This window comes from Temnothorax nylanderi, unplaced genomic scaffold (genome assembly GCF_030848795.1).
Source record: "Temnothorax nylanderi isolate EJ_2023f unplaced genomic scaffold, tnyl_v1.0 TNYL_tig0312_pilon, whole genome shotgun sequence".
NCBI lineage: Eukaryota > Metazoa > Arthropoda > Insecta > Hymenoptera > Formicidae > Temnothorax > Temnothorax nylanderi.
In genome coordinates, this window is record NW_027249374.1 from 101,172 (window position 1) to 121,449 (window position 20,278).

At 44.0% G+C, this 20,278-nt stretch overlaps 2 protein-coding genes across 3 annotated transcripts in view; one reads left to right on the forward strand and one right to left on the reverse strand.

Annotated features, from left to right (window-relative positions):
* The window catches only part of Dnmt3 (DNA methyltransferase 3), a 120,820-nt gene that overhangs the window by 22,713 nt on the left and 77,829 nt on the right, over positions 1–20,278 (reverse strand). The gene's annotated exons all lie outside the window — the stretch shown is intronic.
* The window catches only part of Tdg (Thymine DNA glycosylase), a 110,816-nt gene that overhangs the window by 2,914 nt on the left and 87,624 nt on the right, over positions 1–20,278 (forward strand). The gene's annotated exons all lie outside the window — the stretch shown is intronic.

Genomic DNA, 20,278 nt, shown 5'->3' on the forward strand with positions numbered 1-20,278 from the left:
GCGGTCAAAACATATAACCGGTAAACCCATTTCGCTTTTTCCACCGGGTAGATGCTGTCCAAACACGTCTGGCTTTTGCATCAATATACCAGCCACTAAACGGCAAACCATATTCGTATACCAAACTAAGCGGCAAATGTTATTTGCCGAACACTAAAACCCGTAAAACCCATTCGTTTCGTCTCGAAGAAGCGACCTTGACAGCTTCTTACACACGAACCTTCGCGTTAACTCCACCTGACGGTATAATTTAGTGCGCGTCCCTTTCGCATTGCATTTCTAGGTAAGATTCTTGTCGCGAAATGATTAGATGAGAGGGTAATAAAGCGACGAAGGGCGATGTTATCTGTCGTACAGATGCCGCTTCTTATTACCGTCGAACTCAGACGAGTTACTTCCTGGACGTCTTTAATTAAACAATTTTAATCAAGTAGGAAGAGGACTGCGCTTCGAAAGGGGAGAAAAAAAAGGGGAAAGGATCGGGGGCAAAGGTGTGTCGACGATTCCACGACGATCGCCTTTCCCTCTCGTAGCTCGATTTTTTTTCTCTCCGATTCGTCGGAATGATCGAATTCCGCGGAGTGTCGTCGTGCCGCTAAAAATGTTTATTTACGTTCGTCGGGATATCGACATTAACCTTTTAAACGACGCGGTCGGATGGCGTATAACGTTGCCGCCGGTATCGCTGCCATTCATATTTGTTTTTATCCGCATCCGCGTGCGCGCACAGAAATATCTTCGAATGGAAACGGCTGGACGCGATACAATTTTATGAGCCACATGTTCCCGCAATATACGCGGACAATACAAATGGCGACTTAGATCAGCAGGTGAATTCTTCTCGGCGAGAGAGAATCTCTCCTCCCCTCTCTCCCTCTCTTCTCTCTTTCCCGCCGGCAAAAGCGAAATTGTTCTTGCCGTTTCTTTTTCAATATCTCTTGCTTTATGAATGGGATAAGAAGAAAAAGGAAGAATGCACGCGGTAGATTCGCACGATGTGCTGCGGGAGGAACTTGCCAGACTTTATAAATGGTGGTCTCAAGTGGCTTTAAGTAGAAGAAGTCGTGCGAACGGCTTATAAACGGCAAGAAAAACAGAAAACCGTGCGAGGATCGAATGTCATCGCACTGCTTACTGTTGCTCGTCGGTTTTATCACATTGTTATTTCTGTTATAACACGAAACGTTGAATTTTAAATGACCAATCTCCTTTTCATAGGCTACAAGAGCTACTTCCCAAGAATATTAAGATAAGAATTCCTAATCAAGGCCCAGGCGTATCGCATCGAATTATCTGGTTGAATTCACGCGAATAACATATTCCTGAGCCTTAACAGACTTTCTGGGACATCCGACATGCTAGCCGTTTAACTTCGAAAGCCGGCAAGACGCCTGAATCCTATTCAAGAGCATCCCGAACCGTGTATTATGCAAATTCGATAAGTCTTAAAATCTGATTTACGACATATCCGGAATAAACGGCGTCGAAGGCGTGAATTTAAGGTTCCGCCGACGAACTTGAGACTACGGCCTACGACTGTACGGGAACGTTCTTTCTGATAGCGTTCGCCTTTGCGCCGAGCGGACTGATAAGCATGCAAAGCCCGACGGTATCGCGACCAAGGGTCATTTCTTTCCGAGACGTCGATGAGTCAGTCGCGAAGACAGAAATAACGCTGCGGCGCGGTAAACGTCGTGCGGATAAAAAAGAAGGAGTGCGATAAACCGGCGAGCCGAAAGCGTACGTTCGTTCCGCTCCAATTTTGAAATACGGGGGACGATCTATCATCCTTGAAAATTGGAGTAAAAGCTCCGCCTTTTTTTTTCAGTCCGCCAGTATTTGCAATGTTTTTGTCGGTGCGATACATTAAAACAAGCTATCGAACGTATGATAAATCGGACGTTTTACATCGCCGTCCCAGTATCCGTGTGTGTCTCTATGATATAAAAAAAAGACACGTTTCGATAATATGTATGCGCGAATGCGTTACACAGGGTATCTCTAAATTAATGGAAGTTTGAACAGGTGATTGAAGTCGCTGTAAAGAAGAAATTCACGTCTTTAAATGACATACGATCGATGGATAATGGGAGTTTATCGATAACAATAGACCCATCTAAAAAATGACTGCAAATAAATCTGTTTTAAAATACTATTCGAGCCTTTTGTGATTTAATCCTTCCTCCGATGACTTTTAGCTCGTTGGAAGTATTGCTACTCTTCCAACTTCTGAATAAATTCCGTGCAAATAAATGAATATTCTTCTGCCCTTTCTAGACGACTCTCACCGAAAGAAGTATTATTATCGATTGTGTCACGCGTCTTACGTCGTCGCACCGTTGAAGTTTTGATTAAATCTGTTTGTCTACCCTGTTCTAAATTCGTACATATTCAAAAGCTCGCGAGATGAACGTCACACAGAGATTTCTCTCCGTGATCTCCCGCGGCAAAAGTCATCTGGACTTTCATTGAGATGCGAATGGGCCGAGAGGCGAGCATCTCGTGTACGCGCGCGAGAGAGAAAGAGAGAGAGAGAGATCGCCGGTCGTTGCGGCGTGTCGTGTATCGCGGGTCCCAACGAAATTTTACGTAACATGTAAATGCGCTCGTCGTGAATGCGGTCGCGTTACGTGCCTCTTTCTCTCTGTCTCTCCCTCGTTTTCTACCTTCCCGTCTCTTTTTATTGCCGAAGCGGCACTTACGAAACCAGTTTCGGTGTAGACCGGCGGCTCTCGGTCTCTTTTTCGAGATACGGCCGACGAATTTTTTCTTCCACGAGCGAGAGCTAGCCTCTCCCTCTCTCTCCCTCCCTCTCTCGTCCTCCCCAAGTTCAGAAATATTATCACGTTGTCGCCAAAGCGGTTCTCTCTTTCTCTCTCTCTCCCTCATGTGTCAGTGAAATCCCCCGCGAGTATACCCTTCGCGGGGGGGGGGGGGGGTGATGATGGAAGCTGCTGGCTTCGAGAGCTCCTTTACGAATTTCGTCACGCGCGCCGAAGGGACGCGCTGCCGGCTGGCTCTGCATTTGTATTCGTTGCGCAAGGTCCGGTCGCGCCCTCGTTCCTTAAACAGTATAATTTGCGGAATCTCGTCGGCGACGAGCTCTCTTTTCTCCTCTTTTCTCTTTCCCGCTCTATTCTTCGTCGCGACGTGTCAGATCGACGCTGCATCGACGAGTCCTCTACGCTCGTTGCAGAACCGTCGCGTTTTCTCGTTCTCGAACTCGCGAGACACGTGCGCGATCGATCTTCCGCAAAAATCACGGGCTCGTTCTGCCGCGGTCATTTAATTCGCAAACGTCGAGATAAATTCGAGGCGAGGTCGTATCGCGATTAACGGGAGCGTGCTCCCGCGACTTTTCCGACACGCGCTCTTTTTAAGCCTCGCGCGGGCCGGATTGATGCGTCGATTCGTCGCCGATTAATCGCGCCCCGCGGTTTTTCAATTATCGCGAATATGGTATCGCGCGCGGCATGAAGACATATAACTCGATTATGCGGTATTATGACGGCTCGATGAAATAGCTTAATACAATTTCCATGTAGGACGCACAGCGAATCTGACAGTACGATAATTAAAGCGTGCGTTGCTTTATCGCTATCAGGGGAGCGCGCGCTCTCCTCACTTGACTCGGTCGGCTACTGAAAATTAGTCTCCGGCTAAACTCGATTACCTCGCGATCGGAAATATCGATAGATTTGCTAAACGCTCATCCCGATAAAAAGCATAATTCGATCAGAGCGCGCACGTGCGCAAAAACGTACGACGAGACGAGGGGAATATCTAACAACGATAGGCAAGAGCTGTAAGGTCTACCTCTCTTCCTGTACAAAAAAAAAGCAATACGCCGCCTTAACGGATAAAAATCAAATAAAATAAAAGCTATAAATGGAAATGAAAGATTTAAATTTAAAAGCTTAAACTTATCGCCCGGATTTATCCTCTGTCGAAATATACGAAACTTTCCCTAATTTATTTACTCCAAGAAAATTAACAGGTTGATATTTGATATGAATAAAAATCAACGGAGAAACCCGCGATGCACTTTGCGCGTTAGAAGTTTTAATTGCATCACTGAATGATTGCGAAATCGCTATCGGTTCGTACGCGTTCGGCGTCTTTTTCGATCCTTCGGCACCGAAATTAGATTCGAGCCATGCTGATTAGTATTTAATTGCAAAGTTCTGGCGAGAGCGATGCTTGCAAATTTTATCACGTTTCGCTGAGGAACGCGAGTGCATTTGCATTCGTCGCGCCGCCGTCGGGTCCGCCTCGCGCGCCTCGCAATCCTTAAATTGCGGAATGTAATCAATGGATAGAATCTGTTGAAAAGACCAACGTTTCCGACTACATTTACCAGTAAATACTTCCCAGATACACGTTCGACGAGCATCGAGATAACGAAACTGATAGTGCCGCATAAGCGCATAATCTTTATGAATTCAAATTTAATTTCTCAATGAGCTTAATCGCAACCGCGATTGCGATTCGTACGATCGAAATATGCCAATTCTCGCGCTTCCAGAAGAGAGAGGTTGTCGCTATGCATTTTCGAGTATTATATAAGTTACCCGTCCTTTCTCTCTCTCTCTCTCTCTCTCTCTCTCTCTCTCTCTCTCTCTCTCTCTCTCTCTCTCTCTCTCTCTCTCTCTCTCTCTTTCCCTCTGTCATTAAATTATGTGAACGACTTCGCTGAAAATAGTCGGACGGCGTCACGAGTCGTCGATAAATGGTGCGCGTTAACATAATTCTCTAGCCACTTCATCTTCCGGTAATACTTTTTCGACTACTGTCGTGAAAGTGTGCTCGTCCATGTCATTTCATAGGCAATGATTTCACACGTCGTTAGTCGTTATGCAACCGTTTTAGGATCCGAGGAGGTTATCGTCGCGCTCCATTTTTGCGGGCGCAGCGGAATTATTGACGTAAATAACACGCCGCTCTCGTCTCGCAGCGCGATAGCGCGAAAAGAGCAACAAAACACACAGGCACGTGCTCTTCCTTCTTTATTATTCTATTAAAATGTCGATCGCGAGAGTCTATAAAGTCCCGTCCGAAAACTACCGGCGCAGCTGAAGGTCGTGATCCTGGAATCGAGTTTCATTCCGACCCGCGGAACTCTTCCCGGGTATACTTTCCTCCTCGTTGAAAGTCGCCGTGCTTTCTCGGGAACAAGTCCGCCACGTGTCGTTACAATGTGGCGCACATTTTTCACCGGGGACGTCGCCGTCTAGTTACTCTAGTTTTCGAGACAGCAAAGTTTCAACGCGATGTACGGAATCCTCCTTACAATCTCCTCCGCGCGGCAAGGACGACCATGCTTGAGATATAAAACGATGTAAACGTTAAGAGAGACACAGTCCTGAATAAACTTGAATAAAATGTAATCGGGCATTGCAATTACAAAAGAGTAGAAAAAGTTATATGGCGAGAGTTGTGTGTTGAGAGTGAGTGGAATAAAACTCGTTTCTACGCGGAGAAAGTAAGAAAGAGATTCACCTTTTTTTTTAATAAAAAATTTTTACAATTACATAACTAAAGGCCGATAATGGCCATTATAAATCACCTTTCGCTACGTTATTTATACGTTGCTAACGTGAAGCGATTAGTGATAATTTTTCTTCGCAACTCCATAGTTGTGTGTTATCTGATTACACAGATTAATAACGCTACATTTTTTAAAGAAAAACGTATTTTTTTTACGATTGATAAATTTTCAAGTATAATAAAGTCAGAACGATCCAATGTTTAACACATTTTCATATTTGGACTAAAAAACTTGTTCAAATTGTGTTTCCAAATTTTATCTAAAATGACGAAACGTATAAATATTTATTCTCTAGATTATTTCTGCGTGAATATGAGAGGCAACAGTTATATATTTCTTCCACAATTTGTAGATGATGAAAATGCGCGATATGGAAACAATAAAAGGAAATCCTTTCGAACGTCTTGATAAAAAAAACAAACGTTAGAGAGCTTCTGACTTTACCGTATCAATTTCTATCAATGCTGACGTAATACAGCGTACCGCAGTCAGGATGTAGCGGCGAGAGCGGAGAGTGTTTGATGTATAGAAGAGTCTCCGGAGAATTGAAGCCAAAGCCGCAAGAAGTTTGGACCAGACTTGGGGGAGCCAATAGGTCAAGGCTATCTGACGCTCCCGATGTGTATACACACACCTACATCGGCGGTCTACCCCGTTTTCTAGCAAATTCATTACGGAGTTCCTTGAGAATACTTGAAGATTAACGACGAAGATAGTTGGCGGCGGGGACGGTACGCGCGACTACCGCGCATTCGTCACCGCGTTTTCCGAACTTTCTCGCCGTTTGTTCTCTCGCGAGAACCAAAAAGAAAGACCGGAGCGAATGGAGCCGTTCGACTTTTTGGAGTCGCCGTACGAGAGGAAGAAAAAAAGAAAAAGAGAGAGAAAAGAGGAAAGAGAAAAACGTGCGCATAGTGAACTGACGTCGTCGTCGTCGTCGTCGTCGACGTCGTCATCGTCGATGCGGTTGCGAGGTTGAAAGTAGGCGGGGAGAGCGAGTGCAGCAAGGACGAATCCTTTACCGCGATGACAGGCTTCGCTCTCCGCCTCCTTTCGATCCCACTACCACCACAGTGTGTTGGTTGGCAGGATCATGCTCTTCCCGTTGCTGGCTCCGTTGCCAACCCGGATGGGGTTTCCATCGGGTTTCACAAAATTCTAAAACTTGCGTACGCGGCGGCGAGAAATAAACCTCCACCACGGGTAATTACCTGACGCGTTTAACGCGATTTCACGCCTCCCCGTATGAAGCTGATCAAATGTGAAACCTTGTGAAGCCTGTAATTTTCACAAGGCAGAGGCCCTCGAACTTTTTCCATCGTCCTATCATCTTATGTAATTTGACGCATACAACCTATCATCATTGTTAATCATCGTAATATTAAAACAACTGGCACTCTCGCTGACAAATAGCAACGTACGGTGTGTATTAATTGTTACTTTTTTTCTTGATAAACTCCCCCCTAAACGACGCGATGCAACTTGAAGAACCTTTGTCCTAGAGGATATACATCCTATAGCGAAAGTGCTCTATGCTCAAACTCGTTAATAAATAACGAACAAGTGGCGAGACACAAAGACAATCTTCGCACGCGTCGCGTGCAATTTTACATGATTACTCTCGCATAATTTTTCGATAAATACAAGCTGAACATCACGATATCCGTTATCGTTCGAAATGACAGCGTGAATGACAAAGTAGATTGAAATGTCGTGTGACATAATCGATGTTTCAATACTTAAATCTATTAATGAAGAAACGACAAAATACAAATTCCTTCGCGATACGCCAGTCGATACGTCGTTACAGTAAGTACCGTGATGCGGGATAGCGTGTTATTGCAAATCCGACTGTGAAAACAGAACAGAACACGTCGAGTAACTCGACTGTCAACGGTTTTACGTTCGGGCTGACATATTTGAGTTGCCGTAATGTAGGTAGCGGAACAAAATTGTCGGTTCTGGAGAATTCGATCGATATGTAATTGGCGATGTACGCGGCGATCGCGTGGTATTTCCTTGGCAAGACAAAAGCAAACGCGCAACAATAGCACACGAGGCTGGCGGCGACAACACAGAATATCGAACGACGATTGCTCCGCAAAGAATGCCCATGGAACATGAAGCTTCGCGGGAAAACTCGAGAAACGTTAAACTCATTGTAAGAAAAACATGCGTGCGATTCGAAACGGAATTCAGAAATTAAACGACCAGAATGGGCAATTTTGCGACGACTTATGCAATTAACACTCCTATTTTTAAAAAAATAAAATATTTCTTCAAGTATTAAAATAATTGAGTTGTGATATTACATGATTGTAGGTACACGCTAATGTTATCTACCAACTAAAATGTCCGAGAATGTCTTACAGTATTCTATCAACGTTAGCTTAAAAATTGTCAGTTAAGTTCGTTTCGGAAATGATTAACTTTTTTTTCAATATTTCTTAATTACGTTGTATCGATCAATTAGAAGAGTGAAGTAACTCATGCAGTAGCACCATAGATTTCTGTCTATGTTCTATCTACATTGTATAGGAAAGAAAAGAAAATCGAAGGAGGAGAAAATACGAAAACGAGAGAAGAAAGGCAGTTGGGACACGTAAACGAAAGCACGTGGTGCACGGGACGGGACGTTTACGTCGCGGATAATGTCGGATCGTGGAGGAAACGAATGGTTCCCGGGGACCGAGGATCGCGCGCGCGGCTAGAGAACGCGAACGGAAAAACGAGGCGAAGTGAACGTAAACGCGGCCACGTGTCGCCGATAAATCGACCTTATCAATAAGATCGAGCTCTCCGCGCTTTCTCTCTCGTTCTCCGGTCCCTCGCTCTCTCCTCCGCTTCTCGTCCCGCTTCCCTTTCGTCGTCTCCGGCCCCCGACAGTAGTTATTCATATATTCCGTAAGTTTGGAATACATGAATAACCTACGAGTCTCAGGTATTCGCGTGAATCGTCTTCGATGAAGCTCCAGGTAAGAGCCGCGCCGGCGACGACGCAACGGCGTTTAGCGCATCTTGTAGAAAGCGACAGGTGACACGCATCCCGTTACATATCCTGCCTCCTTCCTCCACTTCTGAGTCTATCGCAAGTACTTCAGCGAGCGCGGAAAATCATTTTCTCCCGAAAATGTGAACGAATTTTATTCCAAATATTAACGCTCGAAGTCTTAACAAGTTTAATATTTGACAGCCATTCAATCATAAGACAAGACTCGAAATTGCTATTAAATTATTCGCTTCGCGAATATATATCGGAATTATGTTCGAAAAATGCTTGAAAGCTCGCTGCAATATAGCTTGTTTATTTCCCAAGATCCTATATTTGCATTGTGTTATGCATTGAAAATTTGTTTCCCTTTCTATAATGATTTTGGTTTTAATTAATTGTATTATCTAGTCAATTACTGCCTTCACGAATAATCGATGATGAATTATGAATTATTTGTCGCGGTACGAAAATACGACGCGTGAGAGAAATTTTTCTTAATTTTCTAATATCATGTGTCATAGGTGTGCCATTATTTGACAGGTGCAAACTTTGCAGTTACAGCCCCGGTAATTTGATAAGTGCGGTCGTATTTATGTGGTGGTGTGATATTCATTTTCATAAAACCAAGAGACCGAGATTTATAATACGAGAAAATGAAATAAGATTATGACGTTCCATCTTCATTATCCAAACTCGCTGTGACATAAGTTTGATCGCGAAAATAGAACGAAAATTCGTTATCCGTTATTCCACCATTATTCGTCGAAATAATGTCCCCGTGATCTTCCATATTCCGCCGCCTCGCCGAAATGGGTCACCGATGCATAATTTCGCGCTCTTCACTTTTTTCGCGGTATTACAACATCGGACCGGACCAATCCTGACCGATCTCCGTCGTGAACGCGAAAAATCAACGAATCGACGAGTTCTTGCCCGCGCTCGTTAGCGATTCGCATACATTGACATAAAAGAGTTTTTATCAGCTTCGTAAATGACGTGTCGCGGCAGTTAGGATCATATTATCGTTAATCGTCCTACGGGCGAAAAACGAAACAACCTATTCGGTAATTGCGAAATTATACAACGCAATTTGAATTGTTCGAATGCACATTTGCCTAATCGTATCATCTTGTAATCTAGTATTACAATAGCTCCATTTTTCCAGATTATAACATTATTATTGAGTAAAAAGAAATTATTATCCCACTGGCTAATGCGACTGACAGCAATATAAAAAATAAAAAGATCGTTGAAGTTAAATATATTAGATGTATTTTTAAACAAACGGTAAACAAAAAGAATTCTATTTTATATACCTTATTTTCGCCTATTTTCCCGACGTTCTATCTCGTGTGACATTACGCGAGATTCTCGGCATATTACGCAGATCCTAAGCAGCTTGCGATAATGAAAGGCCCTTTCTGCATCGACTCGCACGTGAATCAAAGCGACGCTGCGATTCGTACTGATTCCGGAGAGTTTGCTATATAACGCGAATCATTAGGAACCGAATAGCGAAATTACGACGTTACCTGGCAGGTATTAAAAGCGCTATATTAAGGTACCGGCAAATCATGGCAATTATTCTTCCGCACCGCGCCGCATTCGCGATTTTAATTGTTCGGACACGAATGGAGAGGGCCTCGCACCGAAGTATTTATCTCGACGCATTATTATTCCCGTCGAACGTGACCGTAACCCGCAATTGTTGCGTCAACTTAACGCACACGCCGCCGAGCTCTACGCTGCGCCTATCGCCCGATCGTGTTTTACGATCGCTCGCGTCGACCACGAATTCGGCCGATACGCAATTACGGAATTGCCCTCGTACATCATCGACTGGCCCGTTTCGCGCAAAAGGGCCCTCCACACGTCGCTTAACACAGCGTACGCGCCAACGGCCGCTGTGAAAAAGTTTTTCTAACGTTTTGCGGCCCAAATGCGATCCGATAGTTCGCGCGTAGTGACGAGTGAAGTTCTCTGCCGGGTTCAATTTCGCGAAGTAGCTCGCACGCTGCCGACATTTCTGCAGAATGGATAGACGGGAAAGATGCGTTACACACGTGAAGAGAAATAATATTGACGAATAGGCTTATACCGAAGAGGGAGGTGACTTTATGCAAAACTCAATCTATTAATACAAATCGTGGCTACTAGATGACTGCTGTACCGAATTGTAATTAATTAATTAGTACGAACAAATAAAGAATGATGAAAATACGTGTTTCTAATTGTATCCTGGTTCATAACGCCGGGCAAAATTTCATGCACGCAGTGCTGCATTGCGTAGGAGGTGTAATAGAGGATGAGCTAATGAGACATCTGTGTAATTTCGATACATGTCCGTTCTCGAGTGTCATTGTGATCAGCGTGGAAAATCGTGAGAGGGAAGGGGGACAATCATGGCAAACCGAGCTCACGTGAGCTCCCCTCTCTCTCTCTCTCTCTCTCTCTCTCTCTCTCTCTCTCTCTCGTACCTGCAACGCGCGCGACTGCAGCACAGATCCCAAAAATATCTCGGCGTTAGCTCGCGCACCCACGCCGGGGCTCTCGTTCGAACTCTACGCGCTTTTATTTATAACTCAATGTTAAAAAAAAGTGACAGCACGTCGAGAGTCGCGCATACGTCGTCGTAGTCGTCGTCGTTGTCGTCCCTGTCGTTTTACGGGCGTCGTGGAAAAAACGTGGCGCGCGCGTCCCGCTTGCGTGAGTTTCGAAAGTCGGGCTTAACTCCGCGTAAATCGCGACTCGAAATTCGAAATTCGCGTTCGCGTTATCCTCCTCTCTCTCTCTCTCTTTCCCTCTTCGTCTCGTTTCTTGTTCCCTCGCGTTACCGATCCTTCCACCACGTTCGCTAACCCCTCGTCCACGTCGAATCCTTTTTTCCCTCCGCCCCCTCGGTTCTTTTCTTTCAATTTTTCTCATCCGTATGCTCTTTGTCCCTCCTTCTCTCCCGCGCATTCACCGCTCGGTATTTCTTCCCTCTTCCCTCTTCTTTATTATTCCCTCCCTCCTGCCGCATCTTTCTTTATTTTAGCCCGAGGCGAGCTCCGAGATGATAACGGAAAGTCGAAGGAGTTCGAGGGGAGTAGCAGAAGGGGACAGAAAGGCGAAAAGAGCAGGGAAGAGAGGCGTTGGAATACACGAGGGAAAGAGAGAGAGAGAAAGAGACGAAGAGGAGGAGAGACGAAAAAAGTGAAAGAGGAATAGAGAGGGACAGAACGAGAGAAGAAGAGAGGAGGAGATGAAGAACAGGGGATGGGAGGAGGTGAGATAGAAAATGAACGCCCGCTCGTACAGAGAGCTCGTCCAACGGGCTTTCCTCTCCTCTCTTCTCCTCTTTCCTCTCCTTTCCTCTCTTCTCCTCTCCTCACTTCACCTCACCGAGCTCTCACGAGCCGTGGTTTCGTAACACGCGTCTCTCCCTCTGTTGAGCATCTTTCTTTCTCCGTCTCTCTTTTCTTCTCGTGCCATCTCGTTCGGAGAGCACGATACATCGTACACGCTATGTATATATCGCTTCAGAAATTTCGTATCTTGGCAAAGACGTACGCGCGATGGAAACGTAGAATAAAACTTGACGTTAATGGGGTAATAGAGTTTTCCCGTCATCCACGTCCTCGCGTCGTCGACGTCGGCGTCTTAAATAAAAGTAATCTTTAAGCGTGAACTTACAGTGATCTATAAGCGGCGACATGTAATTGCACACTCGATCGCGTAGCTTTCCGGATAAACAGGCACAACGACTTTTAAAATACGCGAGCATGCTCGAGAGAACATATTTAAAAGTTAAGAATATACATGTTATATAACTGATTAATAAATATATTAGCAGCTAACGCTGATTGACGCTGCTTGCTAGGTGTGTTTACACGTGAGTAATTAGCGAATGATTAATTTGAGATACAGGATATGCGATCTTCGCTGAAAATTACTGGTCGCAACAATAGTCGGAATCATTATCGTACTCGCGCTACCGTGCCGGACTATATATGACGTATTTACTAAATAAAAAGACATTTTGGATAATGTAATCAAATAATTTATGTCTTAGTTAAAAGTAAAATATTGCAACATTGATACATATGTGTCTAGACATCTGATCATTTTATATCTTTGTAAATTAAATTGGTCCCACACACAATATATCTCAAGCTAAATGTACGAAATCTTGTATTTAAACGGGACAACCGAGCCTGCAGGACTGTATATTTTCAAAAAGGGGGATTGATTAATATTGGTACTTTGTCTTTTGGTCAACGTCGTGCGCGTTTACCAATCAAACAATAAAATACATCTTTATTCGTCGACTATTATATGATATTGAATTACCAGTGATTTGTACAAGGCAACGTAGGATTTTTGGGGGCTTCCCCGAACATAAAATTCATATCGCGGGAAATTGGAGAGATACACTCGAAAAATGAGAAGAAACCCCCAAATGTGATTGCGCGTGGATGAATTAATATTTCCACTGTTTATTGAGTAGATACAAAATCCGAGACAAATGTGATCGAGGGGAGCGGCGATCCTTTGGACGAAAAATTTCGCCGTTTATTTACTTCGTTTCACATCTTTCAAATATTAACATTGTCCAATAAATCGGGATTAAAATTAATGAAACGATGCAGCGCGAGACTGTTCAAATTTTCTGAATCGAGTATCCTATAGGATTAATTTCGATATAATATGTTTAATAATACGATTGTAAATCGCAAAGAGACGCAAGAATTTTCGATAAAAAAGAGGAGGGCGGGAAAATGACAAAGGATTTTTTCATTATTATCTTCGTATACGATACGCGGTTAATTTTTGTGCGAATAGAGAGTGCGTTCTGTATTTTTTCACAGTGGAACTCATTAAAAGTTGCCTGCGACTCAATTCTGGGTCGCTACGCAAAGTTTGGAAACCACTGCCGCAGTTACGCATGCCCGCTTTCTGTCTGCAACCCGATATAGATTATAACGTGATTAAATTGATGAACATATCATTTGGTCTAGAATTATAACGTAATTAGTTATCCGTAAAACGGATCACACACAATACACGTTCTCGACGATAGCATAAATTGTGTACATTGCGTTTCGTGGATATCTATTTATGCGGATTACTTCCTCCGATCGTGCGTGATTACTTTACTTGATCAATTTAACACCCGAATTGCAACAAAAATACCGATTGCGCGCCCTGTACAAAAGCTATTACGATTAAAGGTAGATTTTATCGCGCATTATTGGACGGCGACAGATCGATGAGGCAAAGTTTAATAACCAAGGGAATTGTGCACATTCTTCGCCTCGATAAATAACTACCGCGCATAACTTGTCCCGTAACTTATTGATAGGAGAGATTTACGGTAATTTTATTTGTATTTATGCGCGACATGTAACAAACACATTCGTGATACGAATACTCGAGATAGTTGGGTTATTCAAAGTTTAAATTTTCCTAAAATTTAGAATGTGTCAGATTTGAACGGGTTTGTAATATATATTCGTATAAATGTATAAATATGTTATAAAAATCGTAATTATAATAATAAAAAGTGTATGTTAATATATCGTAAAAAGCTACATTGTAATTGTAACACAAAATTGGAAGGGAGCGAGAGAGAGAGAGAGAAAGGAGATACGAGCGCTTATGAAATAACCGTAATTATGTCGCCTAATAATATCGCGATCATCGATTCAATTTCGTTCGAAATACGACTTGCGTGACGTTGCGAAAGACCGATAATCATCGCGTTTAGAGATCGATAACGGCGCGGCCGGTAATGATCGCCATTAGAGACGACGACGATGACGACGACAACGACGAGTGTCGACTCTCTCAATTCTCAAGCTGGTTCGGATCGATAGCTCGGAACCGGTTCCAAGTTCCCGGTGGCTAATTGATCTTGCAAAGCGCAAGCGATGTTGGACAAATATTAGCATCGGAGGTAATTATCGACGGACTTACGCACACACGCATTGCGGAGCACGCAGCAAAGATCGAATCTAGTTCAAAGCCGGCTCGTAAGAAGCTGAAAAGCTTGGCAATACGTGGACCCGTAGCTCCGAGCTTGATACATGTATGTTTGTCTCAACCAACATTATAAATAAAATAATTTCAGTAATAAATCATTCTGTTTCTTTTGATATTTTTCTTCAAGCGTTAAATTATTGACCTTTGAATGATTTTAGTGTTAATGTAAAACCTTCAGAGAGCCACTAGAAACAATTCTGATTTAATTGGAATTCCTTGTGTTATAATTATGTCTTTCAATGACGCTGCATAATTTAATACTACGAGTCCGAATAGGTAACGGAAAATAATTAGATAACAGGCAAACTATGTTAATAACCAGAATTCGAAAATTCCTTGTAACATATCTTTGACGCTAATTTCACTTACGTTCTACACTGTGCCAAAACCATAGAGCCAACGTTCTGATATTTTTGACACGGCAATGTAGCATCTTTTAGAATGTAGATTCAATAGAATGACTTCATCCCAACGCGGAATTCATTATTGAATACCTTCGAGACTTAGAACGCACCGCGCCTAGACACAGTCGGCCGTCCATGCCGAATCTCTAGGGAGCTCCGCGATTATTCCGGGCGCAAATTTATTTTTATCAGTCTGGTAGCAGCTTGTTGCCGGCGCTCGGGGCGCCGGCGTTGCCGGATTAGAAGTTTTTCGCGTCAATATTTGCAAGCAAGGCCCCTTGTATCCGAGACAAGTCGTTGGACTGATCAATACGTTTGTCGCGATAGAGAATTGTCGCCGGTAATAGAAGCCGGACTCCATAATTTCGTAGAGTCTAGACATCAATGTCACGGGATCACTTAACCGTCATTAAGAGATATCTAACTGAAGCCTGGTCAATTTTCTGTCGTTTTGTATATCAGCAAGGTAACTGTCAGTAACATTTATGGTGATCGATAATTCCAACGAGTATAGATTTTAATAATATCGTTCTCACAAAAATAGTAATACAGTGTTCTACGTTACTGCTCTATCTCTTTACACAATTTCAGTTAACTCTTAATTCTCGCTAACGTTTATACAGATTACAGGCAGTGGATCTCTCCGTGCTAAATCGTAACAATAAAAACGCCAATGATCGGCGCAGATACGTTTCCCCGTATCGAAAATTGAATCCGCCGGAAGTATACCAATTTCGATCCCCGCGCGCCGAGGAACGTCGTCGTCCCGACGGAAACTACCGTCTTCTCGGCATATTCGCGATAATATCCGTAAGAAGAATTTACGTTGCGTACGGGAAGCGCTACGGGACAAAAAGAAGACAAGAAAAAAAAAGGAGAAAGAGCAGGGAGCTCCGCGCGCACGCTCCGAAATAGCGTTCATCGCGCTATCCGCGCCGGGCTGACCGATCGTAAAATTGGGACAACAGAGAACCCATGGAAAACCTGGCAGCCGTAGTGGTAGCCTCACGTGTGTACCAGATTTCCCTCAAGAGTATATACGAAGCTGCAACCGTCCAAGATGCCGGAGCCGAAAACAAATGAGATCTACGGATCTGCGCGATCGGCGAAATCGTGCGCGAAATAAATAAATATTTCGCCGCAGCGCGCGACTCGCCGCGCGATTTCGGTTGCGGGCGTTGCCGGTGTGTGATGTAGGTCGAGCGTTACGAAATCGGTACTCGCGGCCAACATTGTTGCGTCCTTTTTCTCCGCCGGGGGAAGCGGAGTCGTTAGGCTCTCGCGGTTGTAAGAAAGAGACAGGGAGAATAACTACAAAGACGACAACGACAGCGACGACGACGACGACGACGACGTTGCTATTAATCTCGCGCGGCTAATTTTGGAATGCTGCCTTATTACGCTTTAAGTGTGTCGCGAAGTTGGTGATTTCTGGCGTGTCTCGAGTATAATTAAGTTTAATGCGAGCGCGGCCCTCCCGTCAGCGACGACGGGGCGGCGGCGGTTAAATCGGATTAAGATCCCAACGGAGATCCGTGCACGATTGAATTAATATAATAATACGCACGACGCGGGATATGCGCGACGACGATTCGATTTTTTCCCCCTCCCTATCAGAACACGTCGCGATTAGCTACAAGGATCGACGACGGTGATCATGGGCTCGCGTGACGTTGCAAAAGTCGTAATCGCGCGTCCGCGACTGGGTGTAACGAATAAATACGTCGTAAAACGCGCGGAATCATACGGGCAAAAACGCCGGAGTAATTATACCTCGATCGCTTTACGAGAAGGCCAGGAATAACGAAACAGGTTTCCAGTTTCTTGATTACTTGATGCAACACGAACGTCGGCCTCTCCTCTTTCTCGCGCGCGTTTACGTAATTTCCATTAACGCCGTTCATTAGCGCGACGGCGCGGCGATCCAAAATCGCAGACGATATATTGCTCGAGTCCCGTATCGCGATCGATGCGGAACAATCGTTGCTCAACGCGTCGGGCCTACTCCTCGGGCACGGACTCCCTCTCGCCGGAAACTTCGCGCGATCGCGAAGTTATCCCGGGGATCGGCACCTCGCGAATTGCAACATCGCTCGGAAGCCAACGTCGACGTCAAAACGCGTATCCACGTTCGAGAAACTAGTATTAATTACCCAAGAGGGTTACGCAACGAACTAAACAATCCATTTCAACTTAATCGCTATTTATTCGCGCGCGCGCGAATTAAGAGTGCGAAGCACAAACTTAACTCTCGTGAAACTCTCGTGAAAACGCGATGATTATATAGATACGGATTACTGGAAAATTCCAGCTAATTAGTTTCTATAAAGTTCAGCGAGAATTATCATCGCGGTACTTATCCTGACATTATTTTATATACAATAAATCAATCAATCAATCAATTCATAATAATAAATTAATTAACAAATAATAAATAAATTCATTAATAATACATCAAGTTAGATGCACTGCTCATTGCAATCAATCTTAACTGCTGCAATTAATACGATTACATAAGTTTTCTTAATTTTTTCTTTTATCTCAATTGCAAGCCAAAAAATACATACATTCCGTCGTAGGTACTCTGGAGCTACGTATACGATGACTGAAAAATGGTGGTAAAAAGATTAGCCTTCGAGATATCCGTGTTGCCCGGGTTGTTACATCGCCTTTTCTGAATCCTTCGAATCACGATTAGCAACATTGCAACTGCGAGTCGGAGAATCCTGCGCTTAACAGCCAACCACATCTCCCACCCGATCCTCGGTGCCGTAGACCGGAAGCGCCCGGGATCGCCCGGCGCGAAAAAGGGAGGAAATTCTTCTCTCGGGGAGAAATTTTCGGATCTCCGTCGCCGCCACGGAGCTCCCATCGCCGCGCCAATTCTCCTTTCCTTTCCGTTCTTCCATCTCACTAGCAACACCGCTCATAAATAGCCGTACCGGAGGCGGTCGTAAGGGTTTCCCTTATCTACGTCAGCATTTCTGCTCGCACAATTACCTACGGGTTTCCTTCGCGGTACGTACGCCACTTCTCTCGTATGCTCGCTTCTTTTTTTTTCTCTCCTGCTCTTTCGACAACTTTGCGGACGTACGCGTTAGCATATTGCGCGCGCGAGCGTGCTCAAGCCCGATTTACACGACTCACTCTCTTCGTGGAGTGACCGGACTACCGGACGTTCCGGTTCCCAGGGGACTACGTTCTCTCGCCTTTCTCAAACGTTACTCTTTCATAAATATTAAACACAAAACTATACACTACTTTGTATATTTCTTCTTAACAAACGGAGGAATAGATATTAGATATCCGAGATTTATTCCCTTTGAAAAATCTCCTTTCAGAGATTTCTAGACCTTTCGGTTTTTCTCACTACCTTAGCTCGAGAACATACGGGTTCTTCATTTTTTTGGGGGAACGTTATTCGATCAAGACTCAACCGTGTGTAAATTCGGCTTTACCACTTGCATAGCCTTGCAACTGACACGTACGCCGCGCTAAGCCTGTGTACGTGGTGGTGGATGAACCTCGCACACTGACGTAATGCCCCGGCATTCGGCGAGTTTCGGTGGCTGTCGACTCGCCTCGCTCGACGGTATTCGCTCTTTCGACCTTCCCGTCCGAACAAGAGATGTAAAGGCAACGTGCGCCGCAACGTCTACGACGGCGATGGAACGTACGTAAACACTGAGCTCACCGTTCGTTCCTGAAGTGTTCTCCGCCGTTGAAAACCGTTTCCCTCCGCCATGGAGAACGACGCGCCCGATCCGGCCGTTACCAAGGATGCACGGATAGTACCAAGGACGCTGAACTATCGATCCTTCCACGAATCGGAGGAACTCGTCTAACGAAATCGTCGAATATGACGAAATCGTTTCTCCTCGCGAGTTACCCGAACTCTGTCTTTGAAAACGCGGAAGGAAAAATCTATCGATAAATTTTTCGCGTTACCGGCAGCGAGACACGGGCCGCGTACTCGTGTATCAGAACAGAATCGATAGCAATGCGTATCGGAAAAGAAAAGTACGGAGAAATCCTGCCGTGAGAATTGCTTTCGATTTCTTCGTTCAATCTAATATTATATTAGAGAATATAGGATTTTTTGTAATAAATGCGATAAAATATACATTATTAACTGATATTACGCAAGGATTTTTTTTTCTTTATTGCAAGACAGACGCTACTTCCGTCTAATGATTTCGATTACGCGATAACGGAGGAGGACACGAGTTACCTTGTAGTTTTTCTCAGAATCTGTTAAACGCTACACGGGTTTTCTTGTCGCGATACAAATCGATCGGAGATTTATGAGGCATGCCGACGCGCCTCACACGCAAACGTAATCAAAATAATAACCTTTTTTTTCCTCGTAATTGTGCCTCCTTTGCTACGGAACAAAAATCGCGCCAGTTATTTGCATATCGTCTTAAATGACAATTCCCTTGAATTACAAGATTGTTGTTTGAAATATCACTTATTGCTAATTTAATAAAGAAAAAACGCCGTAATTATCCTATGTTTCGATTGACATTGTAATTACGTTTGAAAATAGACGTTTAAAACTAAGAAAGTGCATTTAACGTGAAATAAAAGTTAAGATACGAAATAAAGGTCTCCCTTCATAAAAACTTCAGATTGTGTTATTTATGTGCGAACTTTTCTGCTAATTCGGCCGCGCACTTTCCCTTTGCCCCGAATATTCTCTGCCGGAAAATTTATTTTACTTTCATAATAGTTCTACTATATTTCGCCGTATACAGAAAAAAAAAACACATTACGGCCGCAATCTAAATGGGCCATTGAGAACGGTTAGTTTCAGCACTCCAACATTCACGGATTTTTCCCCGGAGTATCCTTCTTTCAAAAGCACGTATAAACGGGACATAGAAACATTTCCGTCGCATTCTTTTCGCCTTTAATTCGCGGAAGGACATTTAATTGCGATAAAATACCACTCCTCGCGATTCTCGCAAAGCTTGAGAGAACACCGTTGACATCTTTGGAGACCATTTTCGAGCGCTCTCCGCTACAGAATTACTTATCTAATTACTTATCTAACGAGAGCCACTTGACATTACTTTAATTTTTACAAATCTAAACCCGATTTTTTTTCCCGTCCCGACATTGCATCGCCGAAGCCGGGGGGTTTAATGCAATTTTTTAAAGGTATGGTCAATTATTCATTCTAATTGAGGCGCTTTACGTGAACATTCGCGCGAACGACAAAACCCGCGTTCGAGGAAAAGGAACAACCTGGATTAATAATAATTAAACTACCTGACCCGTATAACGTCGTTCGCGCGCCGCGCCGCG